Below are 18268 nucleotides of genomic sequence, written 5' to 3' on the forward strand. Positions count from 1 at the left end.
GAAATTTAATTTAATATATGTATGATAACCATTAAATTTTTGCTTTCTTTGTTCAAATTAATCACTGTGAATGTTTCAAAAGCAAAATTTTAAAAAGCATAAGGTTCGCAAGTAATAAGAAACACCATTTTGTTGAAAATGTTATTAGATTTCTTGAAGTAAACAAATTGTAAGCATTAAAAAAATCACTGACCTTTAATTATATGAAAATTAACCTTTTTTATTTTGATCCCGCAGTTACAAGTAAAATTTTGAAGAAATCACTAACAAATTTGACTCACACAAATAATTTTAGAAAAATATTTATTATGAGTGTTAATACTTTATGTGAGTTTAACACATTTTAAGTCAAAATAAAATAAAGTTGGCAATAACTGCAATATTGTCAACTCTGCTCTGAATATAAAAAGCAAAATAATTAAGTTGTATGGAAAAGTATTAATGTGAAAAGTAGGAATAAAAAACTTCACAATGATAACACAAGAGGACCTGTATTTGGGAAAAAATCTACAATAAAAATAATGACACATGCAAAATATAAATTTAATACTTTTGAAATTCAAATCTATAGGCAACACACAAGAACTGAAAACACTTTAGTGTATTTAATTTTATCAAAAAAACATTTATTTTGCATAAGGAATTGTTATATGCTATATGAAATTAAAATAAATCTGTAAGAAAATGAGAAAAAGAAATTATGAACATCCCAACGCAAAACAAATATTTTCTGGTTGTTAACCTCTTAGACTATCTTGCACCTATTTGTTATTAAAAGAAAGATATCAGTGTACTGATTTTTATTTGATAATAAGAAGAGATCAAAGATAGATAGATCCTAATATTTATTGAGCACTTAATTTGACATTTATGTTTTAAAAACTTTTATAAATATTATAGATGCTGTTTAAATTTAGGTAAATATACTTTAAGAAAAAGGCTTAGAGATGGAAAGTAAATTGGCATGCTTATTTTTCAATAGTAACTGCTTAACCTTTAAATCTATGTTCAACAAGATACTATTATCTTCTCAGAATATTCTATTCTACTGATAGTACATATTAATTGATACAGAAAATTAAAACACACACACACACACATATACACAAGAAAGCCAATTTATCATTTCTAGTTGACATTTTGGCTGAAATTTGGGATTATTTATTCTTGCTGCTGTTAATTTTATATACAATCAAAACTTAAACCTATAAATATTTATCTTCTAAATAACAAAATTAAATCCTAAAAACTGCATCAGCAACTTATTCTTACTTTTTATTTTTTTATTTTATTTTCATTTTATTTTTATTTTATTTTTATTATTTTTATTTTATTTTTAACAGACAACTATTAAAAATCAGCCTATGTAACTGCTGAAGTATTTTTAAAAAGGTAATGTGAATAAATCTTTCTGCTTAATGAATGATAGATTGAGCTATAAGATGAAAAAATATAAAGTACTGATGCAATCCATTAATACACTGATATTTGTGACTGTGATTGGTTCTCATTAAAAGTGTCCGGGTTTAAAAAATGTTAAAATAAAGTTTATTTAGAAAACTGGTGGTATAAACTGGAGGGAAGACATTCATGGAAAGGTATCTCCTCACTTTTCTCCCTCTGTCATATAGTTGAAGCTGACATATGGACACTTTTTGTTCTCACATGCCCATGGGCACTAATTTAGTAAATTCTATAGACTCAGAGTAGAGATTGTTTTATTGTCTGTTTTGCATAATAACGTTCTAAATCTAATGTTACCAGTAAAGTTCTCTGTCACACAATAATTATCAATATTTATTACTAAAGCAAGTTCTTGAACATACTGTAATTTAAGCATGGAAAGTTGAATAAGAATCTAATATAATTTATATTCATAATAAAAGTACTAGCAAAGTGGTAATAATACTGATTTGGGGGAATATAGGAAGTAACATCAATTTAAACTTTTTGCAACACCAGTATTCAGCCTCTCAGTTTGCCAACAGTATTCTATCTGCTAGCTGCCTTTAGTTTAGGCACAAAGTTCTGATAATCATAATCAATCATACATTTCAAAACCTTTAAGATATTCATATTGGAAAACACAGTATAATTCTATTTGTTAAGGGTGCTGTGAAATAATCAAAATCATGAAACATATTCCTATCAGAATGAAAATGCTAGTTAGACAACTGTTTTATTCTAATAATATCAGGTACATTTAATTATGCCTCTCCAATCTCCTACCTTTGGAAAATAATAATTAGAAAGGTATGCTTATTATAATACTTAGTAAGTGTGATTCTGGTAAATAATTTTTCACACACTTGATATCCACTTTTGATCCATCCACCTTTTTCCATAATAAGTTCTAAATATAAGTCCTTTAAAGCATGAAAGATAGTTTTTGACCACTATAAAGAACGACTATGTTTGTCTTGTCCCATGGTTTTAATCCCTTGGTAACAATATAAACAGTTTATATAACATATTGTATTTAGAGGTTATCACAAGTTTCATGGTAATTACGTGAATAGTAGGGCGGCTTACCCAATTATATTTCTATGACTAAATATCTCTAAAGCTATATGGCAGAACTGTCCTATACAGTAACATATAGAAAATTATCTGAGGACTCTGGGGCTTCAAAAAAAATTTGGGATAATCAGTGATAAAATCTATCCCTGAATATTGTATGAGCAAAACTGTACTCATGTTAAAAATATGTTTTATGAGATATATATCATATAACATATGCCAGAAAACAATCATATTATACATATATAATTAAGCTATATTCTTGGTAGACTTTTATACAAAGAAGTGGTAATTAAAGAGAGTTAATGGTAAAGGTGTTTGTACCCAATACAGCATTAATATATAAAAATTAAATTACAGTAATACTCAAAGTTGGAAATATGATTTGGGATAAATCTTGCATCCTCATCATTTCTGCTAAAATTTATATCCCAAGATACATTTTTCACTGCTGTACTCATCTAGAATAATTTTTTTATATTATGATTTTTTCCTTATATATAGTGCTAAAAACTTTTTCTTCTTATTAAAAACTAATGGTGCCTCCCAATAAAACACCCAAGTTTCAAACATATATGCCTTTTCTATAAATTATAAGTGAAAGTCATGCTCAGTCATACTTGACACTAAGAGAAACCAAACAGGCAGGTGACAAGACAGAAACTAAAGAATAAAAGGTTTCATCTTTTGCTTGATCGTCACTGACTGATAAACCCATGTTACCTCCCAGAAGATAACTTAATGGAGAAAAAAACGAAATCTCTGTTTCTTCATAATCTCTCAATCCCTCTATATGAGTTTCAAAAACTTAATTCAGTTGAAATATTAGGTTGGTGCAAATGTAATTGCGGTTTTATATTTAAGTCTAAACTCAGTGGCTACATTTTATGCTGCTGGAAGAAAACTACCTAATAGAGCTATATTATAGCTCTATTAGAACAATGTCCTAAGGAGATGGAATGAAAATACAAATAATGCAGAAAGTGCATTAAAATTACTGTAATAACAAGTGCAAACACTTGGTGAATGCCAAGCTTCAACTATTACCATGAGGCTTAGGTTAAATACAGATCCTCTACTTAACAGATATCTATTTTTGATCACGTTTTTAAAATGAGAATTTAAAGTTGATGATTAGACTATTTTCCAAAATTCTTCAATAGGCACATTGCCACTCCCATTACCAAGATTCCCAGTGAAAACTGATGACCCATGTGTGTATGTATATATGTATGTATGTATGTATGTATGTATGTATCCAATATTTCCCTCCACAAACTTGAACTCAACTTCAGTAGCATATTACAGGATTGTATCAGTCCAGTAAACTTAACTGAAAACGCTCAGTACTGTACAAAGAGTATTTAGTGATTATATTTTTAAAGTCTCAAAATATGTAGAAATATATATGTCAAAGTTATATCAAAATTATGTCAATCTTATCAGCATTTCATTTATATTGAGTTTGCAGAAAAACTTACAAGGCACCCGGTTTTCTCTGAAGATATATATCACATGAGCAATGACCATAATATACCTACGTTTAACCTATTTTACTACATTAACATTGCTTTGACCAGCTGATTTGTAAACTATCAATAAGAGTTATATTGGAGGAATTTAACACATTTAATAGAGATGATACATTAGTAAATGTCTGGTATTCATATTTTTAAACATTTAAATATGGCATAAAACTTTCAGCATCTTACACTGAAACCCTTTTGTTCTTGCCTGTGTAAAGGGGCATAAATTTAGGATGGAATAAATTTAGAAAAATCTATAATCATTTAATCTGTGTGGCAACAGGCAGGATAAAATTAGTTCTTTCAGAAAGGTAGTTATACTATTTTATAACACTGGCAGTTCCAAGCCTTCTTGGATATTATGCGAATGTGAAAGAAATATACTTTCAGAATGCATAAGTAAATACTTTGCTACAGACGTTATCTGAAGATTTAGAAAACAGTCACATATATTTTATAAACATGTGCCCTCAGTGTAAAGCATGTTTAATTCAAATGATTGCTAGTGCTACATTTTTTCAATGGCATCGTGTGTGTCTCTAAATTCATTAAAATGTTTGCTGTATGGCTGTAACTTTTAAATTGCTAAATAATGACATTAAAGTAAGACCTAATAGGATTTTTTTCAGAGTAGTTAAGCTCAGTTCTCTGCCACGGTAAAATCTATGACAAAACACAATGAAAGGAGCAAGAGATGGGAGATGAGCAGATTAGACTGAAGAACCAGATTCTTTCCTGAAACGGTGCAACAAAGCAGGTGCCTAAGTCTTTGCCGTTCTGCCTGTGAAATGGGCAGCCCATTTGTCTCTGTTCACTTTAAAGCTATTTTTTCAGATGCATGACTGATTGCAAAGTTTTAAAATTTTGTAGGAAGGCAGATTCTCTCCTGATGTTATTGTTAGCATAATATATCAATGTAAGGATTTTTTAAAGTGGCTTTTGAAGAATTTCGTCTTTGTCTCTGAAGGTAAAATGAATGTGACCAGATCACACCAGATCTAAATTTCATGAAATTTTGGGGAAGAAGGAACATCAATTCACAAGAATGACTAAAACGTTTTATTAACTTTTGCCTTCAATTTAAGCTGCAGTAAATTATTTGAAGAAATAAGTGTATTTAGCTATCTTAACTTTGCAAAACACAAATTCAGTTGCATTTAGAATGCTAAAAAGTATTCAAAATGATGTTTGCTTACTTTCAAATGCAAGTTTTTATACTTTTAAACTATAACGCAATAATTAGACTTTTATTATGGCAGAAGGCATTGTTTTTCATGGTGTTGTGAGTCACCACAATATATAACCAAAGGACCAGTTGACATTTCTGACATGAATGAATCATCCTGTACTCTAATATGCACAAAAAATTTTCAAATGCTTTATGAATGAAAAAGAAGCCTAAAGAATTGAACTTTCTACAGATATATTCCAATCATATTTCAGTAGACACAAAATTTTTTCCAAATATGACAGTAAAACCAGTGTCTCCCCTAAAGTGAGCTCCATACACATTTATTTGGCCTCTTTGTGATTACATTGGGATAAATGAGTGTTATGCAGGTTCCAGTATAGTTTTCCACTGCTCCATCTGCTGGATATGTCTACATCTCCTGCACCAAAGTGGTAACCTCTGAAAAGTAACATGAACTAATTCAGCAGGTGGCTTCAAAAGGCTCAAGCACGTTGCTTGGAAACTTACTATGACTTCTAAATTTTCGTTTCACTAAAAACTTCCTACTTCACCGTAAGAAAAAAAAAAAAAATAATGAACCTATAACTATTACTAAAATAGTATGGCACGGAAGATACGTTTCCCAGTAGGTGATACGTTACAAACAAGAAGGCACTGGGCAATTCATTGCAGGTTTGCACACCGCTCCGATCTTACTGATTTTGGCATTTATCTAAGAGGTTTCAGAGTCGTTCACCTAATCTAGAAATGGAAATCGTATGCATAAAAGTTTTAAAGAGATTTTTAAGCGTGTCTGTTATTAAGCACATAAATATCACAAAAGGAAATCATGCCTCTCCAAACACGATTTACCAAGGATCTGGGAGCCCTTAGCATTTTCCCCCGCAGCGTCTTTGCAGGCAGCTCCCGAGTTGCGCTCTCCGACGAGGCAGCCCCACTTTTCCTCCTTCTCCCAGTCACAGAGGGGACAACGTGCAGCTGCCGCCACCGGCCAGGCCTCTGTCACCGCTGCCGCCGCCGCCGCTGCTTCAAAACCATAGTTGCTACTGCAGAGAAAGGGTGACTCCTCTCTTGGAGTCAAGTGGCTGCAAACTTCACCTGCTTTTCATGTACCTTCTCCTGCAAACTTGTACGTCCTTCCGTGCAGAAGGAGCAAGGAAAACCATTACCAGCATCACAGGGAACATCATAATGAAGGACACCCCCGGAAGGCAAGACCTGCGAGTTATTCCGAAATGCGATCTTAATCCAGATGGGAACCACCGCTGCCAGCAGATCCTCCCCCCCGCCCCACCCTCCTCTCGGTTCCCATCAGCGACCGGAGCCCACGCTGCCAGGGAGGGCGGCTGCAGCAGCCGCTGGCATGTGCGAGGTGGAGGTAAAGTTTGACAAATGATGACCACTCTGGGAAGGTGAAGAATCTAGGCAGCCAAAAATCCGCGCGGGGTGTGCTAGGGAAGAAGGCGCGCCGGGAAGCGCCACGTACCTTGCTGGGGTGCCAGGTGTGGAGGCTGAGGAGAGAGTCGGTGGAGGTGGCGGGGCGAGAGTCCAGCCCTGGCCGCGGGCTCCCTCCCGGGGCGAGCGGAGCCGCCGCCGCCGTGCCCGGGCGCAGGGCCGAGCGGCCGCCGCCGTGCCCGGGCGCAGGGCCGAGCGGCCGCCGCCGTGCCCGGGCGCAGGGCCGAGCGGCCGCCGCCGTGCCCGGGCGCAGGGCCGAGCGGCCGCCGCCGTGCCCGGGCGCAGGGCCGAGCGGCCGCCGCCGTGCCCGGGCGCAGGGCCGAGCGGCCGCCGCCGTGCCCGGGCGCAGGGCCGAGCGGCCGCCGCCGTGCCCGGGCGCAGGGCCGAGCGGCCGCCGCCGTGCCCGGGCGCAGGGCCGAGCGGCCGCCGCCGTGCCCGGGCGCAGGGCCGAGCGGCCGCCGCCGTGCCCGGGCGCAGGGCCGAGCGGCCGCCGCCGTGCCCGGGCGCAGGGCCGAGCGGCCGCCGCCGTGCCCGGGCGCAGGGCCGAGCGGCCGCCGCCTCGCCAAAGGCGCTGGCAACGCCACTCACTTGGCCCGGGGAAGTTGGGCAGCCTCCGCCGCGGCCTCGGCACCCGGCGAGAGCAACACTTTTAGTTTGGACTTTCCAGCTCCAGTCCAGGCAAATCCACACTCACGCACACACGCGCGCACGCGGACAGCCTCTCAGAGGCGCGCGAGCCGGCCTCGGTGGCTCTCTGGTCGCGTCTTGCTCTCTCCCTCGCTCTTACTGGCGCGGAGGTTATTGTTTATTTATTTCCTCCTCCCGGGTCCATCCCCCCTCCCCGCGCCTCCTTCTCCGGCTTCCCCCCCCCCCCCCGCCTCCGCCGCCGCCGCCGCCTCCGCCTCCGCCTCCTCCGCCTCCGCCTCCTCCTCTTCCTCCTCCGCCTCCTCCTCCTCCTCCTCGGTCTGCGGGACCGGCGGCGGCGGTAGCTCCAGCTGCAGCGTGGCGGGGCTGAGCGGCGGGACCCGGCGGGGGCGCACCAGGTGGGGGCGCTCCGGGTCGGGGCGCTCCGGGCGGGGGCGCGGGGCCGGGCGGGCGGGCGGGGGCGCCGGGCCGGGCCGGGCCGGGCCGGGCCGGGCGGGCGGGCGGACGGGCGGGGGCGCCGGGCCGGGCCGGGCCGGGCCGGGCCGGGCGGGCGGGCGGGCGGGCGGGGGCGCCGGGCCGGGCCGGGCGGGGGCGCCGGGCCGGGCCGGGCCGGGCCGGGCCGGGCGGGCGGGCGGGCGGGCGGGGGCGCCGGGCCGGGCCGGGCGGGGGCGCCGGGCCGGGCCGGGCGGGGGCGCCGGGGCTGCCTCCTTGGCTGAGGTGAGGGAATGTGGGGGAGGCGAGGGGAGGACGCTGCCGCCTGCCGCACTGTGCTGTGCCGGGGGCACCCAGCCGGGTGCTGCTGGGGAGAAGCGGGGCGAACCCCGCGCCGCAGCCGAGGAACTGCGCGAGGGGCGGCCGGCTCGGCGCGCCCGGACCCGGCTCCCTCTTCCGCCGGCCAGGCGAGAAGGCTCAGTCGCCTCCTAGCCACCGCCACCCCGCTTCTTTTCCTGCTCTCCCCGGGGGCTCCCCACAGCCCCTCGGGGACGCTCGGACGCGCGCCGCCACCGTTTATCCACGGAAGACAGGGGTTTGCATTTGTGAATGGTTGTTTCAGCGCTACGCGGTTAGGCTGCCTCAACTTTCTAGCCGCCGCTGCCCCGACTCTCGGGAAAGGTGCAGCCACCGCCGGGTGGGGCGGGCTCAGGCCTCCGGGGCAATGAAGTGGGAGTCTGCGGACCACGGCCCCCGGCGCGAGTTGGGGTGCCTACGTGACACTCCAGACCCACCTACAAGAGCCAGGGCGGCAGTGGCTCTGCTGCTACCATTCTCCCCCAAAATGAGCTCTAAAAGGGCAGTTGACCGCTGTTGCCACGGTCTTTCAGTCACGGCCTACCGGGCTCCTAAACCTGCGGGAGACGCGATCTGAAAGCCGGCCGCCCTCCCCCACCCCAGTTACCCAAAGGCCGGGCTGGAAAGAGCCCGGGGCAGAGACCCGGAGACCGGTGGGCGGCTCTCTGCTGCCTGCCCCGCTTCCCAGCGGCTTCTCCAACGCCAACCCTTCCAGGCTTCCCGTTAGGTAAACCTGTTCTGGCTTTTTTTTTTTTTTTTTTGTCCTTTGGTTTGCTATTTATTTTTAGGAATTCATGATTTCAGTCACGAAAGGGGGAAAACTTAAAAGGAAGTAAGTCTACAATATCTGCATAAATACAGCCAGTTAACTAAGCAGCATCACAAAGGCTGCAATGTAAATCTCACGCCTTGGATTTGGAGGCAGGTTGCTTTCCTCAGCGTTTTGTCCGCCGAAGTCCTCACAGCCCTGGACTGCATTGTACAAGGTGTATAGATACAGGAAGAGGGTGACACTGGAGTGCTTGCCCTGATCCGTCACAGTATGCTTATGTATGTAAACGGTGCTTTCCTTTCTATCCAAACCTTCCAATTTCCCTGAAATTTATTCATTAGATATGCATTTCTTAGTCTTCTGGATTTTTTCTCAGAAATCCACCGTTAGGGGTACAAATACTACTTAAGGAGCCGGTTTTACATACTTTACATTTTCCTCGACATCCCGAGTAAGCCCGCCAGAGGTCAGACGGGGAACAGGTGAGGTCAGAAAATGGGAGAAGGTGGAAAAAAAAATGTTTATCTTTTAGGTGGAAAAACAATGTTTATCTTTTCAGCATGTTCTAGTTCTCTTGCCCCAGCATAATAATGTGTACTTGCCATTTTCAAAGAAAGGAAACAGGAAATGCCCATTTCTGGACCTGTAACTACTCCCGTACTCATGAAACACCGGCTTATTACTGAGAAAAACGGCCACCCATAATTCAATTTAAGACCTTTATTGAATGGAGGAATCTAGAGATAATACCCAAAAGGCAGTAAAGTGCCTTACTGGTCAGCTGAGTGGCGGACATGAAGATGTGCCCGTCTCTGATGACATCTGTGCCAGTGAGATAGTAAGAGTTTCACTCAAAATCTGAAAGAACCACGTGCACTTTTAAAGCCAAAGCTTTGGAAGCACATGTATTTCTCCAGAATTATTGTCCCCTGCTCCAGAGGTAGGCAGCCTCTAACATAGGGAAGTACCTATCTGATAATGATAGCTTCGATTATGTTTTACATAGAACGTTTTCTGTATACACACACACATATACACGCACACACACATATGTGAATCTAACACACATACACATATGCATGCACACATACATACATACGTATCTAACACACATACATACATACACACATATACAGGCACACACACATATATACATATGTATCTAACATATATACGTACATGTCTATATATACACACACACATACACACACGTATTCCCCACCCCACCACCATAGTTTGAACAACTCTTAAAACAGCATACTTTTTCTAATTTTCTCTTAGGGAATGCAACTGTTCTCCTTGTCCCTCCTCCCCATTTCCCCACAGACTTGCACCCAATATGCTTCTCTTCTCCAGTGTCCAGAGGTAGCAGTGTTCACTGAGTTTTGCAATCCACATTATGATGGCTGTATTCACTCTTACTAGAGAAACACACATTTGATGCTGGGAATGATACTGACTCTAGATGCAGCAAACATCATTGTCACAGTTATTAGATGGAGAAAAGATGAAACCAGGAATTGATTTCATCATCATAGTAAAGAACTGACTATTGTATAATGTCTATTTTCTGGAAACATCATCTGTTTCAATGATTGTGTTTATGTTTGTACCCACAGCCTAAGGCCTGATTCATAGAAATTTAAAAATATGTGTAGGATGAATTAAAATTACGAATACATAAACAGGGTGGATAGCCTATTTCTTTGTTAAGGTCACTGAATCAGAAGGAAAATGATATTAAACATAGGTAGTTAAGGGATAACTTAATGTTTTCAGAGGTTATTGTCAGAAATACCAAAAATATACTATCTTTATGTAGAATATAAAAATGTATAACTGCACTGAATTGATTAAATTTATTTAAAAATATGATTTAATTTCTTACTAAAGGGATAGAAAATAAAAGGACATAGAAAGGTTCTGCAGGGGACAGAGGGATGAAAGTTGTGACTGTAAGGGAAGGAAGCTGCAATGCTGGTAGAGGAGGGGCACGATAAGAAGATAAGAAACATGGAGAGAAAGAAAAGTATGAGAATCCCTTGATTTCTGGCCAAGAACATCAGCAGTCATCAGAAAATCCCTCTTAAACCCTGCTTAATATCCTGAATTTGTGAAAATTTGCCTAAACAGTTAAGTTGTTTGTGTTACCACTGATAGAGCTACGTCATACAGGAGAGTGAAACCAAACCAATAATTCTCACTTCCACAGTCAAGAACTTCACTTTTCCCACTTTTTCATAAAAGGCACACTGAGTCATGAATGTATATGGTACAATAATTTTAGTTCAATTTTTTAAAATTTATGAATGCATGTTGGCAAGTCACATAACTCCATCTTGTCCAGAGTCCCTACTTGTAATTTGCAACCGGTGATCTATTTATTTGTGTTTTCGTGTACATATGTATGTGTATGCAGACATACTATCAACATCTAACCGAAGGCACTGCAGTGTGTACATCTAGGTTACACATATGGAAACTGAAGCTCAAAAATAAAAATAAAAAATCTGTATTATTTGTCCCTGCTGGTAAAAAATATGTAAGCATTGCAATTTTGAATACCTAGGGTTAATACTAAACCATTTGCACGTTAGAAAATGACTACCAAAAAAAAAAATCATTTAAAAAGGTGTTCTTGGCTGGGCACGGTGGCTCAAGCCTGTAATCCCAACACTTTGGGAGGCTGAGGAGGGCGAATCACGAGATCAGGAGATTGAGATCATTCTGGCTAACACGGTGAAACCCCGTCTCTACTAAAAATACAAAAAAAATTAGCTGGTCCTGGTGGCCGGCGCCTGTAGTCCCAGTTACTCGGGTTGCAGTGAGCCGAGATCACGCCACTGCAGTCCAGCCTGGGGGACAGAGTGAGACTCCGTCTCAAAAACAAACAAACAAAAAACAAAACAAAAAAATGATGTTCTTGATCTGTAATGTGTTTCGTCTCTTGCTTCTCCAAATTCTTCAGCATTTATCATTATGGTGAATCTAAAAAAAAAATCACTAACATAATATACTCATTTTTGATACATATTTGCACTTTATAAAACATAGATTTTCTAACTCTCCTATGTTCACTTTGCTTGTTAGAGTATACCCTCCACCACCATCCCCATCTCAGCTTTTTCTTTTTCCTACATCTGACATATCCAGTATGTACGTTCAGGACATTGGAACAAAGACAGGAAGACTTTAGACAAGCTCTTCAATTATATCTGAAGTCAGGGAGAAAGAAGGGCAGTAGATTAGCTGTTAGGGAATTTAAGGTTGTAGAAATTCTGGGCAGTGAAAAAGTTAATTTGCCAGAGGGACAGCACCATTTTCCTTTATCTGTGTGAAGACAAATAGAATCTGTGTGCCAAGTGTGACTGTCACCAATCTCTTCCTTCCTATCCCACGAAAGGTCCTCATTTGATTCTTTCTTATTTTCTTCCTTCCAATGCAGGATCCTTGCAAATCCTGTTCCCTGTGCTAAGACCGCACCAATTTCCTCCACTATTCAGCTAAGGTAACTCTTATTCATCTCCAAGCTCCAGGTAAAGGCATATCGTAAGATAACAAACACTTCCGTGATTGGTTCTGGGACCCTATATTCGTTTTCATGACACTTACAGTTTTCCAATAGATTATACCAGACTACTTGTAATTCCATAGGTCTGAGATATTGTATTTAATGGGTATATTTTCTCCAGCACTGGAATATTTCCATGAGGGGATTTTTGATTGTATCTTCAGCATTCAGGGCAGTGCCTGACACAGAGTAGTTGTCAAAAGTACATACTTGTTAAATGAATATAGGAAGGAAAAATCAATACATTTCAGGCAGGCTGTATTCTGGATAGTGGAATGCTAGACAATTGGGATATGGTAGCGTTAAAAAAAAAAGACAAACTACTTAATTTTATCCAAGTTGATTCTTTCTTCACCATTATTATGAAAACCCTTGGTGTTTTTTGAAGATCTATGGTCTATGAAGCTACTGTCAAGGTAAGAAGAGAGACTTTGTGCTGTATAAATTGCAACTTGTTTTTTGATAGCTGCATTTAAAAATTGGATTAGTGTGAACGTTATAGTTAGGAATATTTTGGCATTAAACATGAGTGAAAACCTTAAGTTTAAATCATTTGAGATAGCCTTGATTTTACAATTCAGGGAGTTAGTGGTATCATTTTCACTGAGGATACTACAAAAGTCCTGTACTCTCAAATGCAGTTTACACACTGATAAATTCATGAGTATTCAAACATAAAATGAAGGATCTATATACTTTGAAACGTTAGTTAATTTTTATTTTCTCTTTTTGATATGGAGTTCCTCACATGCATTTTAAATAACATATTTATCAAAATATTGTTTAAACATTATTTCTCCCTTACATGTGGTGATATTTTATTTAGCAAAAAATAAAGCCAATTTCAAAATGTTCTCCTTCGTTGATAGAGGGATCAAACATGCTAACATTAATCATGCCAAGAGCTAACCAATGTCTTTGTAAAAGGTGAAGTTTCTCAGAGCTTTTGAGATAACCTTTCAAAAAATTACTTTTAATATTTGTTTCTACTACAATAATTTTAAGACTAAGATTTTGAAAGCTGTGAAGGAGAGATGAATAGAGAAATCAAACTCGATAAAGAATTGAAATCTCACAAGTGCATCCCTGTTACCCAGAGCCCAACATAGGGTTCTCAGCTTGTAATTTAAGTACATTTTAATCTATCTTATAAAAGAACAAACACCAGGAGTTTGAGGGTGGGAAGAAGGGGAAAGAAAGAAAATAACATGTTATTTTATGCTGTATTCTATTGTCTTAGTCCACTCAGACTGCTATAATAACAAGATGCTGTAGATTGGGTAAGAAAATTATTTGTTACCATTCTAGAGGCTAAGAAGTCCAAGATCAAGACACCAGCAGATTCAGTGCCCAGGGAGGACCTGTTCCTCCTAGACAGCGCCTTTTTACTGCATCCTGACAGGGTAGAGGGAGGAAACAAGCTCCCTCAGGCCCCTTTGATAATGGCACCAATCCCTTTTAGGAGGACTCTGCCCTCATGACCTAATCATCTCAAGACTGCATTGGGGATTAGGTTTCAACTTATGAATTTGGGGCTGGGGGGGACACAAACATTCAGCTCATAGCATCTATGAGCCAAACAAACACGGAAATTTTCCAGGGCCAGGGCAAGGGTGAAGTTAGTAAAGCACTCTCAGGCAGAAACTTTAAGTGAGTTGAAGGAGAGGTAGCGCCAATAATTGAGTTGGGTAATATTTACATGCAATATTTTCTAAATTGTGGCAAAATATTCATAACATACATGTTACTGTTTTATCCATTTTAAAGTCTACAGTTCAGTGGCATTAAGTAATTCACGTTATTGTGCAACTATTACCACCATCCATCTCTAGACATTTTCATCTTCCCAAACTGAAACTCTGCATAGTTTAAACAATTTGCCCCCATTCATTCCTTCTTCTAGCCCCCAACCCCCACTATTCCACTGTATCTATGAATTTAACTACCCTAGGAAACTCATTTAAGTATAATCATATGGTATTTGTCATTTTGTGACTATCTTGTTTTCACATAGTAAAATGTCTTCAAGGTTCATCCATACTGTAGCATATATTAGAATTTCCTTTTTTTCCCCTAAGGCTGAATAATGTTTCCTTGGATGTATATACCACATTTTGTTTATCCATTTACCCACTGATGGACACTTGGATGGATTCCACATTTTGGCTATTGTGAATAATGCTGCTATGAACTTGAGTGTACAAATATTTGTTCAAGTCCCTGCTTTCAGTTTTTTTGGGTATAAACTCAAAGTGGAGTTGCTGGATCATACGGTAATTCTGTTTAATTTTTGAGGAAGCACCATACTGTTTTCTATAGAGGCTGTACTGCTTAGTGGCCCTGCTTTGCCACTAGCAGGGCACAAGAGTTCCAGTTTCTCTACATTCTCAGTGTCATTTGTTATTTTCTGTTTGATTTTAACCATTCTAAGGGGTATGAAGTGGTATCTCATTGTGGTTTTAATTTGCGTTTCTCTAATAATAGTACTGTTGAGCATCCTTTCATGTCCTTATTGGCCATTTGGATAATATCCTCTTTGGAGAAATGTCTGTTCAATTTCTTGGCCCATATTTTAATTGGGTTGTTTGTTTTTTTTGTGTGTTTGCTTTTGAGATGGAGGAGTTTTTAAATATATACTGGATATTAACCCTTTATCAGATATATGAGTTTCAAATATTTTCTCACATTTCGTGGTTGCTGTTTCACTTTATTATTAGAGTTCTTTGATGCACAAAAGTTTTTATTTTGATGTCATTCAATTTATCTATTTTTAATGCAATACATTTTTAAAAACAAGAATTAATTCAAAAACCGTGATGAACAAAACATCCAAATTTTAAATACAGATAGATCAGTATTACTGATTTTGTCTTTGCCTCAGGCTCCAATATGGCTAAGCACAGCAATGCTGTATGCATTTTCTACACTATGCATCATGAAACATAAGAAGTCCTGTGGATTCTAACACTTCTAGTATCACAAGTAGATAAATCATATAAAAAGATTCTAGAGATGTTCTGTGTTGTGCAATGAATAGCACCTGATTAATGTAAGGTCACAATTCTCTTTGTTTGCATTTTCTGTATTTTCAGGAGAGGATAAAAGGCAAAATTCAGGTCTACACTTGCAGTTTGCTTTTCTGAATAAATATGATTATTCTTGTTAGAAAGAAAATGGTCTCATCTCTTGATGAGAATTATAACTGGAAATGGTGCCCCAGGAGAGTTGCCTAAGGGTGGGGGTAGGTAGGCTGCAAAGTCAGTGAAAACCTATCTTCTGTATATTGTTGTGCCTAAAGCTTTTACTAACCCAAAGAAATCATGTTTTTATGTTATATAGGGAAATCACAAATCAAGAAGTCTGTAAATGTTCTAAAAGCTCACAGAAAGTTTCCTGTATTAATAGATTTAACACATGTCATTTAAATTTTCCAAATGTCAGCATATGGCACTCTAAAGATTCCTTCTATCTTAATCACTAGTGACTTTATGTAGATTTACCTTGCTGAACAGAGCCCAGGCATTTCACATTGTTCTACAACTGTGTACCTCTACTTTTGTCAAATGTAAACCGGAAGCTAGATGAATGTTCTTTATAGTGTTTCCTATTGTCAACACTGAGACCTTCTTTCTTAAATTGTTGGTTCAATGTTTGACTTTGTTTTGAAGCATGTATTTAAGAAAGTATTTAAAAATCATGAAGTTCATGCTTTTAACATCCTTAGAAATCAGTCCTCAAGGACCATTGCACCACTTGTCAATCTAGGGGACATTGCCATGTGACAACAAAGAGGCACCATGGAAGTTGCTTGTAAACTGCTTTTGAATTGAAGCAGTTTACTTTTTCAGTAAATGAGAACAGAGGATTTTTTTTTAATAAAATGAGATTCGATTTTTTACAGCTATCTGAGTCTTTTTAACTGCTTTCTTTAAACATGCGTAGTAAAACTTTCATGTGAATTTCATTAAGCTTCAAGGTCATTCAGGAAAAAATGATAAGCATATCAATGACAGAAGTGTTTTGCATGTAATGCAGATGTTTGCCTATCAAATGGATTCATTAAGACAGAAGATCATTTATTCATTTTCTGTTATTACTATTATAATATTTAGAAAGAAATCTTAATATGCCATATATTCTCTCACTGTTTTTCCTAAGAGCATATCTACCATACAATAAATAAATGCCTTCATATCACTATTGTTATTTTTAATTTCAGTGAATTAGAAACAAAATAGTCTATAATTCCTTCAACTGATTTTAATTACATCTGAATGTCCAGGATTTTTCCATTAATATGGATATATATATATATATATATATATATATATATAATTGAAGGTTGGACTTTATATTGGAAAGATATTTTTACAAGTATATTAAAATTGTAGAAATTCACAATCTTCCCTTATTGTGTTTTTATAATATATATTCGAAATTTTAATTGAAACTAATGTTCACAGTGAAGAAAAACATTTGAAAAGTAAAATAATCTTAAAAGTTTTTTTTATTAAATTCATCCACTTGTTAGTCCAAGAATTTAAGTTTTTACTTGATTATTTTTATGTGCTCATCTCGTGAAAAAGTATCTTTTAACAACACTTAATTATATGTATTAATATACTGTAATATTGATTAAAATTCTGTTCTACAGACGTCAATATATTGACTTTTTAAATACTTGAGAATTTCAGATATTATTTACTGGTATAATTTACTAGGGTTTCATGGTGATCATGAAAAGAGAAGACTTTCTTCGAGTAAATAAATAATTATAGTTTCAATAAATTTGTAGTATGCTGTCCACACTGTACTGTTTACAATCTATTTGTTAGTTGGTATGCCTTGCTGATGGTGGGTGTGACTATCTGTGCAATTCTGAAGATGCATGGCTAGCAGAAAAAATGTCTACATTGTAGAAAACAAAATCACTTTGTCAGAATAATGAATGATTACAAAAATTACATTTTGCATTGAAGTAATTTGATGTGATATTTTTCCAAAACAAAAGGGTAGCTACAGTAGTGTCTGGATTAGCTAGAATTCTCCAGAATAGCTGTGTATAATTAATTAAATTTTTGATTAAGAGTTAATTGGCACAGCTGTTGTTTCAATTGTTCATTAATTTTCTGTAAGTGTACAGTAGTTTCTCCCTTAGTAAATAAAGGATAGTAAACATTCTTAGCAAGATGATTTCTAGTCGAATTTGTTCATTATTTAAGCATAAATTGTTCTTGTACTGTGTCATGAAATGCTTTGAACGTTGTAAATACAAAGATGAATACATCTTAACTTCGTAACTGTTGGTATCACACATTTGGAAACCCATCAGAGATGTTGAGGATGACTGTGCTACATACAGTAGCCAAAACAGGCATTACCAACTTTTAAAAAATCATTGACAATCTCATAGGTAAAAAGGATATTTATTATAATTTAATATTAATGTATTTTATTAGCGTTAGCTTGTTCATTTTTCATCATTTAAAGTTCATTTGTGGTGCTCATATTGTGAGCTGTCATTTCATATCCATTGCTCATTTTTTGGTTATACTGTTAGTTTCTTCCTAGTAATATGTGAAAGCTTTTTATATATTAGACTTGGATTATGGTGACTTCTTTGCCTTGCGTGTTTGTTATTAAAAACCTAGTCAAACTTATCGTTGTTTTCTTTTCTGGCCTTTGAATGTTGTATTACACATAGAGAACCTTTCTTTGTCCTAACATTTTATATTATTTTCCCAAAATTCCTGTCACCTTTTGTAAGATTCATTTCTTTTATATTCAAATATTTAGTT

General features: G+C 38.9%; 2 long non-coding RNA genes across 15 annotated transcripts in view; one reads left to right on the plus strand and one right to left on the minus strand.

Moving 5' to 3' along the window:
• The window catches only part of LOC134739535 (uncharacterized), a 148602-nt gene extending 141740 nt beyond the window's left edge, over positions 1-6862 (minus strand). The window contains exon 1 of the long non-coding RNA XR_010126315.1: positions 6725-6862. This is a non-coding gene — a long non-coding RNA (uncharacterized LOC134739535). The remainder of the gene's footprint in view (positions 1-6724) is intronic.
• A 778-nt stretch (positions 6863-7640) lies between these two features.
• Positions 7641-18268, plus strand: part of LOC129034779 (uncharacterized) — a 135803-nt gene continuing 125175 nt past the window's right edge. For 11 of the 14 annotated variants that reach the window (XR_010126277.1, XR_010126279.1, XR_010126286.1 and 8 more), the window contains exon 1: positions 8867-12407. This is a non-coding gene — a long non-coding RNA (uncharacterized LOC129034779). Of the gene's footprint in view, positions 7737-8866; positions 12436-18268 lie in introns of those variants that run through there. The other 3 variants (XR_010126278.1, XR_010126283.1, XR_010126284.1) reach the window with 2 other exon arrangements.

The sequence above is a fragment of the Pongo pygmaeus genome, chromosome 3 (genome assembly GCF_028885625.2).
Source record: "Pongo pygmaeus isolate AG05252 chromosome 3, NHGRI_mPonPyg2-v2.0_pri, whole genome shotgun sequence".
NCBI classification, from domain to species: Eukaryota; Metazoa; Chordata; class Mammalia; order Primates; family Hominidae; genus Pongo; species Pongo pygmaeus.